Raw genomic sequence first — 19,871 nt, 5'->3', positions numbered from 1 at the left:
TAGGAAATGTTGGGCAAGGGAGTTAGTACTTAAGTAGTTCTCCCAATTAATGTTTGGGTAATTGAAATCACCCAATATAAGGGTGTTTGGTAGGACCTTTATATTTCCCAGTGTTTCCAGAAATGTGGAATGGGGGTCCTGGGACATCATGGTGGGTGATCTGTAGCAAGCTACAATTTGAATTGCAGTTTGGCCCGTTGTTAGTTGCATGTGGATGATTTCTGAAGTATCATGGTGTGCCACTAACCTGGAGGTGTGGGTATCCTTGGTGAATATGGATACGTCCCCGCCTTTTGTATTTCGGTCCGGGTTCTGTGGCCAAAATGCATGGTATGAGTTGTAGACTGGTACTGCTGGGGTGCTCTCTGGAGCCTTAAACCAGGTTTTTGTTACTGCACATATATCAATTTTCTCCATATGGCGGTGGGTTTGTCTTATGTAGCCCAGGCAGGTATGACCCTGACCATGAGTAGCATCCTGCCCTCACCAAGAATGATGCTACAGTATAAAGAAAAAAATGATCAACTTCAACAATTGGCTAAGTTTCTGGTGTCATTCAAAGGGGATGCAGTATCTGTCTGCCTGGGATGACATGCTCGACAAGCCCCATTGCTTCGCAAGAGACGGCTTGCACCTGTCACCCTTAGGCTTTTGAATACTGGCAAAGGCTCTTGCCACCCCCATAGTGTCTTTTTTAGGCAAGGCTCAAAAGACAAACCCACCACTGTAAATAGCACAAGTAACCAAAAACTGAGGATAATGTTACTCAACGCCAGAAATCTAAACCTCAAAATGCATGCACTCGAGGCACTCTTCAGTATGGAGAACCATCAATATATGTGCAGTAACAGAAACCTGGTTTAAGGCTCCAGAGAGCACCCCAGCACTACCAGGCTATAACTCATACCATACCTTTCGGCCACAGAACCCGGACCGAAACACAAAATGCGGGGTTGTATCCATATTCATCAAGGATACTCACACCTCCAGGTTAGTGGTGCAGCACAATGCATCAGGGATCATCCAAGTGCAACTAACAACGGGAAAAACTGCAATCCAAATTGTAGCTTGCTACAGATCACTCACCATGACCCAGGACCCCCATTCAGCATTTCTGGAGACACTGGGAAATATGAAGGTCCTACCAAACACCATAATACTGGGTGATTTCAACTACCCAAACATTAACTGGGAGAACTACTCAAGTACTAACTCCCTTGCCCAACGCTTCCTAGAATTTATAAACTCGAGTGCCCTGGATCAACTGGTCAACACCCCCACCAGAGGGAACAACATATTGGACCTGGTCATCATCAACATGGGTGACCGGTGTTCCACACCTGACGTCAACCCCTCGCTGGTTAGATCAGACCATAGACTAATTACTCTTTATATTCACAATCCGCCCCCAACCCCAATCAAGAAAACCACTGTGAAAAACTTTTCAAAAGCAAACTTCACATTGTTTAAGACCGAGGTGGAAAGGTTCACAGCCCCCACGCCAATGGACAATTATGTCCGAGCTGCTGAAACCTATACAAAGCCACTCTATGATCATCTGCAGGAATGCATGGATCATGCTATCCCAAGTAAAAACAAGACTCACTCCTCCAAGAAAAGGAAACCAGTCTGGTGGACCCCTGCCATAAACAGGCTCTACAACAGAAGGAGGAAACTAGTACAGATAAGAGCAAAATCCCTAGAAGGAAAGACATCCCTGATCAGTATCAGCAAGAAACTATGATCCCTCATTAAATCATCCAAGGCTAGCTTCGAAAGAAAAATTGCCAAGGACTCCAAAGATAACCACAAAGCATTCTTTAGCTATGTCAAGAACCTAAGTGGAAACTCTCAGATCTGCTCTGAGCTGGTGCAGAATGGCACAAAATACACTGAACTGACTGATATTGCCAACATTTTGGCAGACAGGTTCAGTGCAAACTTCACACCCCTCTCACCCCCTAAAGGGCCCATAACCATACCAGAAGAATGTAAGGCCCCGGCAATCACTGATACACAGGTTAAAATAGCCCTATCCAAAGCCAAACACACAGCCTTAATGGGACTGGATGGTGTCCCAGGCTGTGTCTTACAAGAGCTCCAAAATGAACTAACCCCTCACCTAAACACACTGTTCAAACTCAGCCTCTCTACAGGCTACGTACCTACAGAGTGGCGCACTGAAACAGTTATCCCACTCCACAATGGTGGTGCCACAACAGACCCTGGGAACTATCGCCCTATAAGCCTGACTAGCCTGGTCTGCAAGACTATGGAGTGCATCATCATGGAACTCATTAACAGAGACATTGGGAAAATCCAAACTTTGGACTCCACCCAGTTTGGCTTTGTTAAGGGCAGATCATGCCTCCTAAATCTGGTGGACTTCTTTGAGACAGTTACCAAGGCATTAGATGAGGGTAAGGAGGTCCACACAGCCTATCTAGACCTCGCAAAGGCTTTCAACACCATTCCCCATTCTGGTATTATAGACAAACTCACCAACCTGAACATTAACCCCTACGTCACGAGATGGTTTGCAAATTGGCTCACGGACAGAACCCACACGGTGAGAGTTGCAGACTCTAAATCAGACTCTAAACTGGTTACAAGTGACGACCCCCAGAGCTCAGTCCTAGGACCCCTCCTGTTCGGTATATACTTCTCGGAGGTACAGGCAATCACAGGAGGACTTTGGCTGACCAAGTTCGCAGATGACTGCAAACTAGGGGCCATAATTGATTCTCCGGCTGATACAGACACCCTCCAGAAGGGTCTCACTAAGACGGATACCTGATGTCAAAATCATGGCTTCAAGCTGAATGCCAAAAAGTGCATAGTCATCCCCTTTGGAAAAAACAAAGTACCCGCGAACTACCACATAGGTGGTAGTCCCCTAAATACAGAAAAAGTAATAAGGAATCTGGGAACCCAAGTAGATAGCAATCTCTCCTTTGATAATCATATTACCAAGGTGGTTAGAAAATTCTTCTACGTGGCCCACCTAATCTCAAAAGGGTTCGCATTCAAAACAAAGGAGGTTATTGTGCCTCTGTACTCATCACTTATTAGACCCATTATAGAATACAACGCCCCATTTGGGATGTACCTTACAAGGCACCTGCAAAAGCTGGAAAGACCACAAAAGTACCTCACCGAGAGGATTACTGGCTTCAAACAGATGACCTATGCAGCCAGACTAAAGAAACTCCAGCTGTACTCGGTTGCATACCAATTACTCAGAGGTGATCTCTGTTTGACATACAAGGCCATGTCCAACCTAGAACTGATGGATATGCTCCACCTAAAAAAAACAAATCCCTGAGAGCCACACGCTCTAGGGATATAAACCTTACCACAACGATAAATAGGACGTGCTGGAGGGATAGATTCCTGACCTAGAGAGTCTCCATGCTTTGGAACAAGATTCCAATACACATCAGGCAGAGCCCCTCACTAGCACTCTTCAAGAGAAACCTTGACGGGTGGATTGGAAACAGAAAATTTACCCCGGGGATCACTGCAGTGGCTCTGTTGGACAGAGGCGCAGGGAACTAATGGCTTTGCTGGTCAGAGGCAAAGGGAACTAATCTAAAGGGGTGGCGAGAGCCAACACACTCTGTCTAGGCTTATAAATGCCCTTGGGCAGATAGCCTAGTACTTACCTATGAACCTATAAAGGCAACTTAATATTAGGAGATTTTAACTGTATATTTGATATTTATGAAACTGCAAATAAAAGATCACCGAATACATCTGTTGTTTCAAAAGCTTTAAACAAGTAGGTAGAATTATTTCATATAGCAGATACTTTCAAATTTAAAGATAAATCTTTGTTGTTTTCCCATCAAGATCACAGATTTGGTACTCAAACTAGAACAGATAAAATATTTGCTGTCCTTGACTTACACTCTAATAACATTAATTTCTCAATCATTCTCTGCCCCTTTTCAGACCACAGTTCATTGATACTAAAACTTCAAAATGGGCACAGACCATTAATCTTTAACTCCAGAATTCCATAATATATAACTAAAATTAAAGAGTTCAAACCCTGGCTATTATCTGAATTACAGTTCTTCTTAGATATTAATTACACCACAGAGATAAATAAAATAATGACATGGGACTCATTAAAAGCTGACATAAATGGTAAAACCCTAACTTGGTATAAAAAAAAAATCAGAGAATGGGATTCTGAATTATTAGATCTGCAATCCATTCTTTTGTCAGTCATCATCTTCTTTCGGCTGTTCCCATTAGGGGTCGCCACAGCGGATCATCTGTTCCCATTTCTTCCTGTCCTCTGCATCTTGCTCTGTCACACCAACCACCTGCATGTCCTCTCTCACCACATCTCTTTTCCTGTTACCTGGTAGCTTCATCCTTAGCATCTTTTTCCCAATATACTCAGCATCCCTCCTCAGCACATGCCCAAACCAACGTAATCTTGTCTCTCTGGCTTTGTCTCCAAACCTGCCAACCTGGGCTAACCCTCTGATAAATTTATTCCTAATCCTGTCCACCCTCGTCACACCCAGTGCAAATCTTAACATCTTTAACTCTGCCACATCCAGCTCTAACTTCTGCCTTTTTGTCAATGCCACTGTCTCCAACCCATATAACATAGCTGGTCTCACTACCCTCTTGTAGACCTTCCTTTTCACTCTTACTCAGTAAAAGCTGAAAAAAATTATATAAGTAACAATAAATACAATGAAATGCTAACACATAAAACTAGTTTAGATTTCGAAAAACTAAAAATTAATACATTGGACACTTCTCCCAAATATCTACATAATTTATCCACAAGAATAAAAATACAATCAAAACCTAAAAACATTAAAAGTATCTTCCATGAAAAGAAAGGGAAAATGTCTTGGATATAGGTGACATTCCAGATGCATACAGAAATCACTATATGGAACATTTCCAAAAAGAAAATATACATATTGAGTAATTAAATCAAGATGAATAATGTTGTAATATAAAAAATACAAGAAAAATTAAAACTAGATCTGTAAGCACCCATATCCTACAAAGAAATTACAGATACAATAAAAACGGGTAAAAATAATAAAGCTCCAGGTACAGATGGCATAATTATGGAAATATATAAACTTTTCCTTCAAAGATAGTATACCTCTTCCAAAAAACTATTAGAAATTCAGTCACAAGCTTTAATACCACCCTCTTGGAGATATTCCTTAATCACACCAATCAATCCTAAAGGAAAACAAATCTCCAAACCTCTGTACCTCATATAGACCTATATCATTATTAAATAATGACTATAAGATATTCATGACAATATTAACTAACAGAATGAAAATGCCACTATCCAAAAGAATAAATACTGATCAAACTGGATTTATATATCATAGACACACACAACAATATTAAAAGGATAATTTCTTTTATAGATTATATTAATAAAGAAAATAAAGAAACACTCATAATTGGCTTAGATATAGAGAAAGCCTTTGATTCCCTAAATTGGGAATATTTATTCAAAATCCTAATGCTATTTGAATTTCCTGCATACTTTGTTCACCTCCAAAAGAATATATATATATATATATATATATATATATATATATATATATATATATATATATATATATATATATATACAAATAATTTAGCGTATGTCAAGTTAGGTCCTTTTACCTCTGAATCTATACATATAACTAAAGGCAATAAACAAGGATGCCCCATGACACCGAATCTATTTGCTCTGGCTATTGAAATATTGGCAGATTCAATTTGAAACAATATAAAAATCAAAGGAATAGATTTTTTTGAACAATACAATTCTAAAGTAATGCTATTTGCTGATGACATATTATTAACATTATCTAATATAAAAGAGACATTAAAAGAATTAGATATATTAATTGACAAATTTCATATGACTTCAGGACTCCATTTCAAGAAATCAAAATCAAAATTTTTATTTAAAAAAAAAGAACTGCAGATTAAGGGGATTATGTCAGAGAGAAACAAGAATCTACCTTAAAATATCTAGGAATTGAGTTAGGGAAGGATAATAATGAATTAGTCTAAAAAAAACTACAATAATATCATCAATACAATTAAAATCTCTGTGGAAAAATGAAACAAAATAATATTAACATTTGAAGATAGCAGTTAATAAAAATGGTTTTACTGCCCAGATCCTATATATAGTTTTGGAAATACAACTGTTACCAGAAAGGAATATACTTAAAGAAATAAATTCATGTTTAATAACATTTTTATGGTTTCCCAAAAGAAACAGAATAGCTTTAATACATCATACCAGACCATGGAAACAGGGAGGATTAAACTTTCCTGATATAGAAACATATACAAAAGCACCAATATCTAAAACAATCTCAGACTAGATAAGTCCAAATTACTCTGCAAATTGGAAAGAATTACTAACTAATATCAATAAATGAATTTGATTTAAAAAAAATTTCAAATAACAGATAAAAACAATTTGCCATGGCACATATATATTAGTATGCAATATAACATAACTAAACCCACTAAAACTCATATGATTAATTACTACATTGACTCATTTAGGAAAATTATTAATGCATATATATATTTAAAAATCTGGTTTGATCTTTTAACACCATTTATAGTCACAATGAATTTTCCACATAAAATATATAAAGAAATGATTAATTCCTTTAAACATAAAGGATTTGTTTGTTGGCTCCAATATATCAGAAAACTAAAAATGTTTTAGATATGCAAGTAATAAAAATATACAAAATTCCACAACAGGAATGGCTACCTTTACAGAGTATTCTGTCATATTCACAAGATTTAAGTAGAATAATTACAAATTCTTAATTTAAATAAATACCTAAATTTATGAAATACATATATGAAATCATATATAATAACTTTGACATGGGAAACAGTATTTCAAAAATTTACAAAATATTGATAAACTATAAAACAACACTCAAAACCTCATATTGGAAATATATAACAAAAGGGCACTCAATACAGTTAACTGAAGATATTACAACACATATCTTATTATCAATAAAATATATAGCCTTTACACAATACTGGAACGTTTTTAATTGGAAATGCTTGCACAGAGCACTCTTAACCTCAGACAGAATCAGTAAAATTAGTTCTTCCATAAAAAGAATATGCTGGAGATGTGAGCAAGTACAAAATGCAGACTGGAACCACATTTTCTTTGACTGTGCCAAAATTAAGCCATTTTAGAATGGTATTAATAGCTTTCTACAAGCTTCATTTAATGAATCATTTTATTTAACTAAAGCTCTTGTATTATTAAATGTGAACGAAGGTCCTCATTTGAATACGTCAAACATGTATCTAGTATGGACTATACTTGCAATTTCAAGGAAGTGTATAACAAGAAGATGGAATGGAAACACAATACCAACTTTGGAAGACTTCTACAGCCTAGTGAAGACCACAGAATTATTGGAAATTAAAACTAAAGAACTGAGAATTTATCCACAGCCATTTATCACTAACCCTTGGGGAAAAGTCTTATTGTTGATTGACACTATACAATAATTGATCAGACACTCTGATAATGGATTGGACAAACTTATAAAGCAACTGTATACATTAAGATCTGTTACAGTGTACATAGTTACTTAGGATGTTATATATAAATACTATGGAATTCATTCAAATGTATTTGAAAAATAAAAACAATTTTTGTGAAAAAAAGAAAGAAGGCAGAGCCTTGAAAGAACAATGCTAGGAACAACAAAATATAAACATCCACACCGTGGCAAAAGCAGCGCACCAAGAAACAAGGAGGATGGTGGGAGAGAGTGGCTACTGCAGCACTGATCTTTCAAACATCTACATATATGATAAGTTTACTCACACAACTGTACTATGCTCTTCAATCTGATTACTATTGCAGTAGCCTAAGTAATATGGGTAGATTACCATTGCTTACAAATGTTCTGAGGTAGAAGGAGAAGAGTCCAGGAGCACCTGGCGAATGGTCCTAGCAAAGCCCGATCTAGACCAAGAAAAGGAATCAAGCTTATAGCATAATGCAGAAGTATGTATACATGACCAACACTTCTAGAATCCAACTATTTCCAAAACAGCCACAGATAAAGCCAAGGGTCTGGTGTAGTGATCCCTGAACGTGTCTGGAATAGTTTTATTGTGGTAAATATAACAAAAGTATATAGTCTTAGGTAATCATTTGGAAATGGTCTGCTTTGACACAGGTTGTCACTTCTTCTTACCTTCACAAGAAATGAGCAACTATCCAAAAATCTGAAAGATTTTAGTCCTGTCAAGATAGTACCAGAGTTGTCTGTGGACATGTAAGGTAAGGACTATCCTTTGTCCCTCATTTTTAGGTTTATTAAAAAACTATGAGATGGATAGTTTGGAATAAAGTAAACGTGGATACATCTTTAGGCATAAAAGGATTAGTTGTCAAATAAATCATAACCCTGTGCAAAATGAAGTAGGACTGACTCACCAAAAGAGCTTGCATCTTAAATACCCTTCTTGCACAGTTCAGAGAAATCAATAAAACGGTTTTCTTTGTTAAGAACCTCAAGTCATCCAGGTTAGATGATTCAAATGGAAAAAGTGTTAGTTTCCCTAACACACAATTAATATCCCAAGGAAGGGCCAGCAGTATCCTAGGAGGCCGATTACAGAAAACTACTTTCAAAAAAATTTGAAACTGAGGATGCACTGAAAGAGGAGGACCCATGAACAGTCATGCTGAAATGGCTGATAAATGAACCTTGATGGAGGAGTAACAGAGGCCATAGGATTGTAATGCACACAAATACTGCAAACCAGAAACGAGTGCTGGTTATGTAGCTTCACCAACTAGAAAACCTTTTCCATTTGATAATACATGATTTTCTAGTAGTAGGCTTTCTTGTCTCCATTACAACTTGCTGCACATCCTCAGCAAACAGGTGCCTAAAGGGAATTAAGACAGTATCATCAGGGCAGTCAACTGAAGTTGACTAGGGTCGGGGTGTATCATACAACCCCGATCTTGTGTGAGTAGATCCGGTCAGTGAGTAAGCTTGTGGTAATTGCTCCTGGCCATTTCTAAAAGAAAAGAGAACCACTGTTGCCTGAGCCAGAAATGAGTCATCATAGTGAGACTGGGGGATTCCTTCTGAATCTTCAGAAGTGCTTCTTATCAGTCAAAAGGGTGGAAAAGGAACATTCCTGTCCAAGAAGAAGAAAATCCATCTATCTTCCAGGCATTCTTGCATGCAGTCCTGGAACACAGTCTTGCCAGCTGAGTGTTCAGAGAGGAGGCAAATAGGTCTAATTGAGGAACTCCCCACAGATGGATCAAATCTTGGAAGACCTCCTGCCCTAGTTTTTATTTGTGAGGGTCTGCCCTTGTCTCGCCCAGCTTGTCTGTCACACAATTTTGTTCTGATGGAATGTAGGATGCCTGTAGAGTGTGATTGTGCTATAAAGATATATCCCAAGCTAACATGGCTAGTCTGAAAAGGGAGTACAACTTGGTTCCCCTTGCTTGCTGATGTACCACATAGCCTATGACATTATTTGTAACAACTTGAAGAGATCCTGGGGACCAAAGATGATTCAGAGAGCCAAGTGCTTTTCTATTTATGTGCTTACATCTTTCGTTGGTGTTCCATATACTTTGCATTTTTATCCTCTCCTGAAACTGATCCCCAAGCAAAGTGTGAAGCGTCTGTGTTGAATGACTGCTTTGGAACAGAGAGGGAGAAGAGGAAACCTGGATTTAAGGATATTTGCTGTTTCCACCAATTGATTTATCTATTGACAAAGCCCAGTACTGAGATTTGAAACAAAACTGGGTGTTGGTGAAGGGACTAAGAGACTTCAGATACCATTGCATCTTTATCATGTGGGGTCTTGCCAGGGGTATCATGAGATTCATAGATGCCATGAGATCCTAAATCCGGAGGCATTCCCTCACAGTGACCAAAGTCTAAGTGGAAAACGTTATCCTTAGAAATAGATATATAGATCTATATTTATTCCTGTGGAAGAAAAGCTCGTTGAACTGAGGTGTGCAACTGACTCCCTAGGAACACAATCCTGTGTAAATGCTCAAAAAAGACTTTTAAATGTTCTCTTGGAAATCCAGCTTGTGTAAGTGATCTCTCACTTAAGACAGAGACTCCTGACACTTTGAAAAAGACTCTGCAAAGATAAGCAAGTCATCAACATATGTAAAAATGTGGATATCCAGTAACCCACAAAGGGCTACAACTGGAGCAAAACACTGTAATGAACAGTCAAAAGGGGTAACGCAGAAAACTGATAATGTGATCCAGACACACATAACTTTAAGAAACACCTGAGGTATGGATAAATAAGGATATGATGATAAGCATCTTTTACATCAAGAGTTACTAAGAAACTTGAATGAGGAAAAAGTGTACTATCACAAGCAAGTTTAGGAAAGAAAGATCCAGACGTGGTCTACAAGCATTTTCTTACTTTGACACTAACATGGGAGGCATAGTGGTGCAACGGTTAGCTTTGTCGCCTCACAGCAAGAGGTTCTCCAGTTCAATTCTCAGCTGGGGTGCTGCTGTGCAGAGTCTACATGTCCTCCCTACATTCATGTGGGTTTCCTCTGGGTGCTCCAGTTTCCTCCTACATTCTAAAGACATGCGCCTGGAGTGTTTCTCCCAAACCTCCGCTGAAAATGGGTTCTGTCCAAGTTGGACTTTCCCAGTAAGCAAATGTTAAATAAATAAATAAATAAAAACATCCTTGAATAAAAACCTTTTCCCACCTGGGAAGGAGGAACTGGTTTTATCATTCTCTGGGAGAGCATGTGATGAAGGACAGGTAGAAATAAGACAGCCTGGTCTGGTCGGGTGTATTAGGGATTACCACCTACAAGATTTTCCTCCCTCTGCCATCTAGAACCTTGATGAATGATCCTCATAACACATCTGTCTGAATGTATCTGTTGCCAAAGGGTTGTAAGGGTGGAAGAGTCCCTTAAATAGACATTCTGATTTGTAGGACTGTTCTTGGTTTTGGGAGTTTCCTAAATTCCTTAAAGAATCCCCTTGTCATTTCTTCTTAAATGTTTGTCGCAACTGTTTATTTTCTACATTTTTGTCAAAACTGGATGACAGGTTAGAGAATCTCTTAGAAAATTTGGAAAAAGATTACTGAAAACTCTTAACAGATTTCCTGTATCAACTTACCCCCTCAGAACAACTTTTGATAATTTCTGCAGAACAGAGAGCAAAAACTACACCTTTACCCAAAGGAGAATTTAAAACCTCATTTGTAACATCATAATGGAAGTTCTAAGAATGCAGCCATGTATATCTCATCAAAACAGTACCAGTGGCCAAAGCCCTTGAAGTATCAACTAAATCATATGCACATTCTGTAAACAATCATCAGGATTCAGCAAGCAATGCACAGGGTGCAGGAATAGTGCAAGAGCTACTGCAGGCAATATGGCCGACGTGCGATCCAGGAACAAGCTCCCGGGACATGCACAAGCACTCCTGCACTATTCCTGCATGGACACAGTTATCTAATTTGCTGGTGAAAGCCAGGAAGCAGGCAGGCGTCAGTGCAGGAATAGTATAGACTGCAGAAATGTATTCAACCAGTAGCTGAATACATTTCTACAAACTACAAAACAGAGGCATGACAGCTTGGAAAAAAGCATGTATTATAAGGGTTAGGCATGCCAATGGTCAAATATAGGGCCATAGGCATGAAAAATAGCTTCAAAATTATAAAAAATAACTAATTTGTTTGGCAGATTTTGGTCGTTTAAGCATAGGGCAGTGTTCGGTAAACGGGATCGGCCCAAAAATAAGAAAAAAATTGGGAAATAAGCTTTTAAACCAAAATCATCATTTTGCCATAATAGTCAATGGCATGCGTAACACAACAAGACCATGGAACAGTGGTTGCTAAGGGGGAAGGCTGAGTGTCAGTTTTGTAACCATGCATTAGCAGTCAGTTCTATGCAACTGAGGGGAATGATACTGAATCACAGATTTCCCCTCAGTGCTAGCTTGCACCCAACCATGTAGGCGCAATAACACCATGGTCTAAGCCTAAGAGCTAGATGACCTCATAAGGGGGAGTGTCATGACTGCTGTAAGCTTAGTGGAGTAGTGGAGTACAGTGGCCCGTGTTTGCCATTAGCTAAGCACAGCTAAGGAAGGGGGTGTGTCTGAAGCTGCCTAGCAGTATTTACATTGCCTAAATGGGTGTGTGCACCGCGCACTGGGTTTTAAACAAAAAAAAAAAAAAAAACAGGAAATAGCAGCTCCATTCACATCTGACAACTGGGGTTGCGCGGCGTGCCTCAGGGCTTAAACGGGACGGCAATGGGAAGGGAAAACAGCAGTAGGAAGATAATCAAGGAGAACTAGCAAAACTGGCAGGTGAACTGTATCAGAATCAGTCAATTACACAGGCAGCAGCCCAGCCCAGCACACTACTATAAACTATGCAAACACCTTTCACTCTGGTTTTTCCCACAAACTCTACACCACCAGTGTACACAAACAAGGACATTTTACCTAACAAAACTAACAAAATGATAGGGGCTGCTGTCACTCTCACACATCAATAGGTGGAAGATGCTGAGGATGGTGAGGATGAGAATGCTGACGACCAACTCACAGTGAGGAGAAGTAGAAGAGTGTACAGACCCAGGGTAACCTACCAGGGGCTGCATGAGCTGGAGATAGTGGAGCGCTATAGGGTGGACAGGGACCTCCTACAGCAAATTGTTGAGCTGTGCCGGCCACGCCTCACACACAGAACCAACAGAGGGGAACCCACTCCAGTGGATATCAAGGTATGTGTAGACTTAAGAATACTAGCCACAGGTACCTTCCAAAGGCCAACTGGGGATATAATGGGGATCCCACAGGCATCAGCATCCAGGGCACTCCAACAGTTCCTGAATGCCATGTCAGCACATGCCATTGAGCACATATATTTCCACAACACCCGTGAGGCATTGACCAGCAATATTCGTCTCTTCCACCAAATGGCAGAGTACACTGAGGTAGTGGGTGCTATAGACTGCATGCACATACACATCAAATCACCACCCGGCGAGCAGGATAGGGTCTACATAAACCACAAGAGCTTCCCTCCATCAACTGCCAGGTTGTGTGTGATGCCCAGGGCATTATAATGAATGTGTGTGCTGGCAGCCCTGGAAGCTATCATGACATCCACATCTGGCATATGACGCAGCTGTACCAGAGATTTGCCAGTGGGGACATCCCATATGGCAACCTAGTGGGGGATGCTGGTTATGCACTGGAGCCATGGCTGATGACACCCATCAGAAATGGACACACACATTAACAAGAACTCCATAATGACGCACATGCACAAACCAGAATCATAATAGAGCATATGTTTGGGATGCTCAAGTCATAGTTCCCATACCTGGACATATCCGGTGGAGCCTTGCAGTACTCTCCAGCTACATGTACACAAATTTTCACTGTATGTGCCATGCTACACAATATGATCCTGTGGAAACAGCTGCAGCAGGAACAGCACGGGGCAGGGCCATACAGCCCTCCACCATTGCCAAGGCCAGCACATGCACAGAGTGACTCAGAGGAGGAACATCCTGAGCCTACCCCTGTAGGCAGAAGGAGGTGTGCCCAGCATGCCCAGACTTTGGCAAAGAAGCAACGCCTAGCACATACACTGACACAGTAGGAACCTAGGGAATGACACCTCTCTCTGACTCACACATACAATAAAAGGGATGCCAAACATGACACTACCTGTGCTTTACCATATACAGGAAGTGTACTATGTGCATCCGACATAGTCAGCCCTCCAGCACCATCCTCAATACTGGCACAGCCACAAGGTAAGTCACTCTCCCTATCAATTGCTGAATGGAGTAGTATGTTCTGCTACATGTACTTAAGGTATGGATGTGAGCATGCAAGGGAATCAGGTGGCTGAGTGGGATGGCAGCAGATAGTGGACACCTATATGGACAGCATGAAATCCATAACAAATACTGGTGTCAACAAAGTAGGCAGTACTAGACAAGGTGACAAATCCCACTGCATGATGTGTGGTGGGCCAAATGTGTGTCCAGAGGACACACACATGCATGTCAGTGAGGCTCACATACTCAACAACAGTCTCAGCCAGCAGGACAGGTGTAGATGACGACAAAGAAAGGCTGTGCTAAGGCCTCCAACTGATGGCAATGGAGAACAGTCCTCCTCCAGACCTACACAGACAGACTACAACAGATCAGGCAGCTGGATGTTAGTTCTGATGAGTAAGAAGTCTGAAACTGAAATGTAGGTCAATAATCTGCACTCCACTGATATGCCTCTAGTCTGCATGACAGGTCAGAATACAGAACGAAATGGAAGCCAACAGAGTACCTGAAATACCAGTACAGTCATAGCAAATGTTTACAGTTGTCAGGTGTGCCCCCCCCCCACAATCCTATGTAGAAATGTAGTAACATGTACATGTGGGTTTAATAACAGTGGAGCAGAGATTACCTGAGCTGGCCAATTAGCAGGATAGATTGTTGCACGTGTACAATATGCAGGGCTCTGCGTGTTAGGTTATGTGTTGTATATTGTGTGGAAGTGGTCAGCATGTAGGCATTCAGGGTTGTGTCCCGGTGGCCTATGGCCAGTACTGCTGAGGACAGGGCCATGTTCTGACAACTGCAGTGCCAACCATAGTGCATCCCAGCAAGACCCAATCCAGCAGCCATCCATACTCATTGTTCGGATGTAATATCTGTCACCATCTGAAAGATGGGCATGCCATGAATGTGGGCCCAGACATACACACAGTACACAGGTGGAAGTACCCTAGACAGAGTATATAAAATGTAACTGTCAAATGCACACACCTTTGGAATTGTGCATACAGGTTAGCAGCACATTAGTTGTCGGTGTAGTATAGAATACTGATGTAGTCTGGCCAATCACTGGCAGATCACAAAAGACACAATTATGAAGTAATGAGAAACTGCCAATGTCCCCGCAAAAGCCAGCATAAGGGGAATGTCCCAGGTATATCTGTGAGTCAGCTGCAAGAAGCTTCCATATCACACATGCACTCAGTTCACCCCAACATCAGCCACAGGTTCATCACAGGTTATATCCCTGCTGTCGGGAATGAGTACAGTATGACACCCACTTCTGTATGGGAATACCCACAGAATGCAGCATGCTGAAGAGGTGTTCCATGCAGGTGTGTCCCTAGCTGTAAGCAGCACCCTGCCAGCATCCACAACAATGGATTAATAATGACAGGAACTACTGCAATTAACACCTCGCACACCTACCCTGTCATCCCAGGGGAACCCAGTGGCTTGTAGCCTGGGACTGCAGGAGTGACAGAATGCACTGGCTTGCTACAGATGGCCTGCATCACTATCAAATGCCCTACAGTCCTCTGTTAAAGGCCTGTGCCTCACCCATACTGCCAATGTATCTTATCACATGGGGTCCCAAATAACAACATAACACAGTCCACAGAACACAAATGCAAGGCCATGGTGACAAATCCCAGTAGCATGCCCACCATATCCTACTGCATGAACTGTGGACCAACTCTTAAATACTGCTGGGATGAAGGGATAACTACAGGGATACTTATCAGATATTGCTTGCATAATGTTAGAAGAGGATAGAATAACAGAGGGGGGTGTAGAAGCATGGACGCCATGGAGTCTGTGAAGTCTGAAACTCTGATGTGTGCCCATACTACCCCTGCCTGCAAACCTAGTAATGGGTGGCTACAAACCTGCTCGTAAACCACAATGTGAAGGGGGAATGACCAGATATATGAGCCCTGCCTCTGGGTAACCTGTGTAAATCTGTACAGCTGAGAGGTATGGCCACAGCAGGATATGGCCATTCTGTCACGTCAAAAGATGTACAAGCAGGAGATTCTCTGCCACCACAGTACCAAGGTGCTGGATCATTTACACAGACCCATCAGCAAGTGTCTGCGGCTCCGCCTCCAGAATGGCATGAGTGTGCAAGAAAATTTACCCTGCAGACCACAATACTGGACACAGCTTCATTCATCTTGTATTCCCCAGGAAATTACTGTGAGCAAATAAGTATATCTGTCAGTAGTTGATGACATAATACATCACAGTGTAAAACAGTACATATGTCCGAATATCTCTGCTAACAACAAAACCATGTAGCACAAGCAGCACAGACACAAAAGTTACAGTATCCCACTATCCTTTACCCATTGTGACTCCATATTGTCAGCCTATCTACAGATATCCTGCAGAAACAGGTTGCTAGCTGTAGGTGCAGAACACAAATTCCTGCACTGGAGTACAACTAACCTGTAATGGATTCACACATTCAATACAGAAGGTCATACTGGGCATGCTTCCACACTTGTCGAAATGAAGCCAATGTCTGACAACAACAGTGGACTATACATATCTGTCAGTCGCAGATTTCTGTGCAGACACACACACCACATTGCACACCATTCATGCTTTTCACACACAATGGATAGGAATACATGCATATATCCAAGGACAACACACTATAATAGGTCAAACATACACAAACAGAGATGTGGGGAAGAGAGAGACAGGCAGTGACAAAGAGTTTCCCATCATGAGGCCTGTCCCACACACCACACATTCAATTGGCCAATATCACATGATGTCTATCACTGTAGACATTTGCTTCTGATAGCCCTCAGCACTATAGTGTCTTTGGTGCTTGTGATAACTGTGTAACATGACAGTACAAATCAGTATTCATCTAACAGTCGTATACCCAGTCCTGTAAAATGTAAAGTTGTGTGTGATTGAATGTCGTGTGTGTTTCCAGAGGAATGGTTTATGGCCCATTCACACACACTGCATTCCCCATTGCCCTACTTTAGCAAGCCTGCTGATGTCAGTCACCTTGAAATACCCCTATGGGCAATGTTCATCCTTATAAGCTCTGTGACACGTGCAATAACTGCGTAATGCTATAATGTGACATACTAGTTAGGTAGGAGTTCTAATCTCAGACATGGCAACTGTGAAACTGTGTGTGTGTGTGTGTGTGTGTGTGTGTGTGTGTGTGTGTGTGTGTGTGTGTGTAGGGATCAATAATTTTGAGGCCATTCCAGTAACTACACCTCCCATTGCCCTACTTTAGCAAGCCTGCTGTCAGTCACCTTGAAATACCTCTTTAGAAAAAGCTAAGTCCTGTAAGCTCTGTGGTGTGTGCGATAATTGCGTAATGCTATAGGGTGACATACTAGTTAGGTAGGAGTTCTAATCCCAGACATGGCAACTGTGAAACTGTGTGTGTGTGTGTGTGTGTGTGTGTGTGTGTGTGTGTGTGTGTGTGTGTGTGTGTGTGTGCGTGTGTGTAGGGATCAATGATTTTGAGGCCATTCACAGTAACTACACCTCCCATTGCCCTACTTTAGCAAGCATGCTGATGTCAGTCACCTTGAAATACCTCTTTGGAAAAGGTTCAGTCTTGTAGGCTCTGTGGTGCGTGCGATAACTGCGTAATGCTATAGTGTGACATACTAGTTAGGTAGTAGTTCTAATCCCAGACATGGCAACTGTGTGTGTGTGTGTGTGTGTGTGTGTGTGTGTGTGTGTGTGTGTGTGTGTGTGTGTGTGTGTGTGTGTGTGTGTGTGTATGTGTGTGTATAGAGATTAATGATTTTGAGGCCATTCAGAGTCACTACACATCCCATTGCCCTACTTTAGCAAGCCTGCTGATGTCATCTACCTTGAAATACACCTTTGGACAAGGGCTAGCTGTATAAGCTCCGTGGTGCATGCCATAAATGCGGAACAATGTAGCAGCAGTAACTACACAGCTACGGATATGAATTTCATCTGTGGCAAGTGTTTATGTGTCTACATATGTATATGTGTACCTCAAAGATTTTGGCCCCATTTACAACCAGTACACATCTCAGAGCATGACTTTAGCAGTCCTGCAGATATCATCAACCTTACAAGTACCAGTTGTGAAGCCTAAGCCATGTCAGGTCAGTGGTGCATGTGGTAAATGTCTAACATAATGGTCCATAAAGATTGTTAGATAAAGGTTTGAACCTCACCCCTGGCAAATGTAAATATTTGATTAGCGTAAAATTATTTTTGGGATCTCTCACCCACTACATCACCCAATGCCAGTATATACAAGGGCTGGTGATGTTCCTCACCTTAGAAGTACCTTGGACAACATCCATCCAATAACCTCTGTTGTGTGTGCGATAAATGTGGTACACTGTAGTAGCAATACATAGCTAGGTAGGGGGTTGAATCTCAGTACTGGCAAGTGTGTGTGTGTGTGTGTGTGTGTGTGTGTGTGTGTGTGTGTGTGTGTGTGTGTGTGTGTGTGTGTGTCTGTTTGTCATCAGTATCCTGTGTGGAGGTTGCTGTGATTGTGTAATGACAGGATGCATTGTGGGGCGGGTTTTGCTAAATTATTATATTGAGGACCTACTATATGTCACAATGTCCACCTTACAAGGACAACAGATATCAAATAGCAGACATGCCGGTGTAGACAATCCATAGCCCTACATGTGACATTATGGATCAGTGAACAATATAGGCAAGCCTTGCATTACTCAGAGAACACTCTCCACCCATGTCTTATACACAAACACACTTGGCTAGGCAACAACCACTATATTGGTAGTTCCCTACATATTGCCCACAGATAGTAACCAGGGTGTGACTGCAGTGGACTACATGCCTGTTGACCACAACACTGACACTGACATCAGAATGTACTGTGATGGGCAACACCTCCTGACTGAGTGTGTGTTATCCAGCAAGTAAAAGGGCATGGCACCCTGTTCCATCCCTACAACAGGCAAATAAATGCTTACAGTGGTCCTTTTGCAATGTTCCCCACTGGACGTCTGCAAATGTAACCCACAAAAGGAATACCATGTCTTATACTAATGCCCTGTATGGACAGATGCCACTAACTCTACTGAATACCTGTATCATGCTGTCACTGTAGGTGCAAGCACAACTTCAGTTTCATAGCCAGGTCTCACCAAATGAGGTCAGGAATGCCACATCAGAAGATAATTTGTCCACACAAAATGCCCTAGAGTGCTCATGTACACTTCCACACATCACAGAATATGCATGTGGGACAAGTGCACAACCCAGAAACTGTCCATGTTATGGAATATAGATCACATACATGGCAAGCATTGCACAGCACTGGCCTCCCACAATAGTAACCCAGATGAGTGGATGGTAAATACAATACCCACCTGTGTGGCCAATCCAGGAACTACACCCCTGAGCCACACTGGAGACCTTTGTCATGTGTCCTGATGCCAAGGTATTCCCATTGCCTAACTTTGTACATCTTTCAGGCACAGTCAACTACTACACACCAGTGAAGCAATGAACCCATGCATCTCAGTACTGGCAAGTGTGTGCGTGTGTGTGTGTGTGTGTGTGTGTGTGTGTGTGGAGATTAATGATTTTGAAGCCATTTACACTCACTACACCTCCCATTGGCCTACTGTAGCACACCTGCTGATGTCAGTCACGTTAAAATAACCCTTTGGCCAGAAGCTTTGTGGCATGTGTGATAACTGCATACTACAGCAGCGTAGCAAACTAGTTAGGTAGGAGTTCTAATCCTGAACCTGCAAACTGTGATAATGTGTGTGATTCCCTGAGATAGTGTGGGTGTGTCTTCCTTGATGCCTGCTTTTGTGGACACTCACATGTACTACATTTCTCTTAACCCTCCTTTATCACTGTTGCTGATGTCACTCACCTTCAAAGATACCTTTGGACAGCTCTCCAACAAGTAAGCTCTGTGGCACATGCA

General features: G+C 41.4%; 1 protein-coding gene across 3 annotated transcripts in view; it reads right to left on the bottom strand.

Moving 5' to 3' along the window:
- Positions 1 to 19,871, bottom strand: part of PACRGL (parkin coregulated like) — a 592,831-nt gene that overhangs the window by 8,123 nt on the left and 564,837 nt on the right. The gene's annotated exons all lie outside the window — the stretch shown is intronic.

This window comes from Protopterus annectens, chromosome 2.part1, assembly GCF_019279795.1.
Source record: "Protopterus annectens isolate FY-2018-M chromosome 2.part1, PAN1.0, whole genome shotgun sequence".
NCBI classification, from domain to species: Eukaryota; Metazoa; Chordata; order Ceratodontiformes; family Protopteridae; genus Protopterus; species Protopterus annectens.
Note: the sequence above shows the minus strand (reverse complement) of the source record. Positions and strands in the feature narration are given on the sequence as shown.